Source organism: Belonocnema kinseyi, chromosome 8 (assembly GCF_010883055.1).
Source record: "Belonocnema kinseyi isolate 2016_QV_RU_SX_M_011 chromosome 8, B_treatae_v1, whole genome shotgun sequence".
NCBI classification, from domain to species: Eukaryota; Metazoa; Arthropoda; class Insecta; order Hymenoptera; family Cynipidae; genus Belonocnema; species Belonocnema kinseyi.
In genome coordinates this window covers 103536544-103538298 of record NC_046664.1, presented here as the reverse complement: position 1 = coordinate 103538298, position 1755 = coordinate 103536544, and positions in this window count along the sequence as shown.

Below are 1755 nucleotides of genomic sequence, written 5' to 3'. Positions count from 1 at the left end.
AGTATTTGAAAAGAATAACAAAAATTGTTGTGATTGCTAAGAACATTGAAAATGATTTTTTATTTTGACGAATAAATTTTAAGTGATTATTTGAAAACATTTAAAAAATTAAAAAAAAAAAGAATCCGGTAGATTTTAAGGGAATTTTTTTATTTTGCAGTTTTTTTAAAGTTAGGAAAACAATCTAATTAATAAAATATATCAATTTTCAATCAAAAAGTTTACTTTTTAACAAATTAAATTAATTTTCTATCAAATAATTGGTGTTTTAACTAATACAATGTACTGGATAAAGTTTCAACCAAAAATTGAATAGTTCAATTTCCAGATAAAAACGATTAATTTGTAATCAATCCTAGAATAGTTACATTTTCAGATAGAAAAAAAAAATTTTAATCGAAAAAATACATTTTCAATAAAGTTGTTAAAAATTGAGCTTTTTTGTAGATGATACTCTTTTTGACTTTAAAATTAAATAATTTTGTTGAAAGTTCATATATTTTGTTGGAAATTGACCTTGTTTGGTAGAAAGTTAATCTTTTGATTGAAAATGTATCATTTTTGGTCAAAAATGCAATTGTTTGGTTGAAATATGAACTGTACATCTTCTTGGGCTTAAAAGTCGATTATTTCACTAAAAGTTGAATTACTTGGTAAAAAAATACTGTTATTTCCAACAAGGTTTTATAATTATGGTTAAAAATTTAACTATTGGGTTGAAAGTTTAACTCTTTGATTGAAAACTCATATTTTTCGCAAAAAAAAAAACAACTTTTTGTAGATAATTCGTTTTATTGACTTTAAAATTAAATAATTTCGTTGAAAATTCATGTATTTTGTTTGAAATGTGTCTTTTTGTAGATCATTAATTTTTTTGGTCGAAAGATCATGTTATTGGTTTAGAATTTAACAACTTTATTAAAAATCTATTTTTTCGATTAAAAATTATTTTTTTTATCTGAAAATGTAACTATTCTAGGATTGATTACAAATTTATCGTTTTTATCTGGAAATTGAACTATTCAATTTTTGGTTGAAACTTTATCCAGTACATTGTATTAGTTAAAACACCAATTATTTGATAGAAAATGAATTTAATTTGTTAAAAAGTAAACTTTTGGGTTGAAAATTTATATATTTTGTTAATTAGATTTGTTCGTAAAATTAAAAAACTGCTAAGTAAGAAAATTGCCTTAAAATCGACCTGATTATTTTTTTTTTAATTTGTAAAATCTTTTCAAAAACTCACTTAGAGGAAAATAGTTGAATTTTCCACCCAAAAATTATGATTTTAATTTTTAACAATACAGTTGCATTTACAACAAAACGACTTTCCAACCAAAAAATATTAACAGTTGGTAATTCATCCGAAAAATGTATTTTTTAATCAAAAAGCATAAATTTTCCAAAAAACAATTTAATTTCTACAAAAAAGACGAATTTTTAACAAAATACATGATTTTTCAGCTAAAAAGGGTATAGTTTAATTGTCAGTTTGAAAAATGTAATTTCAGCGAAAGAGATGAACCTTCAAATAAAAATAATAAACATTTTAACAAAGTAGTTGAACTTTTGATAGAAAAGAGGACTTTTTTTTACAAAATAGTTACATTTTCAACAACATAATTAATTTTCTAACCAAATAATTGAGTTTTTATCCAAACGAGATGAATTCCAAAATCGGCAATTTCTTTAATTTCTTTCAAATGCGGATGAAGATATAAATAAGACTATTATAATATAACAAAATTATAA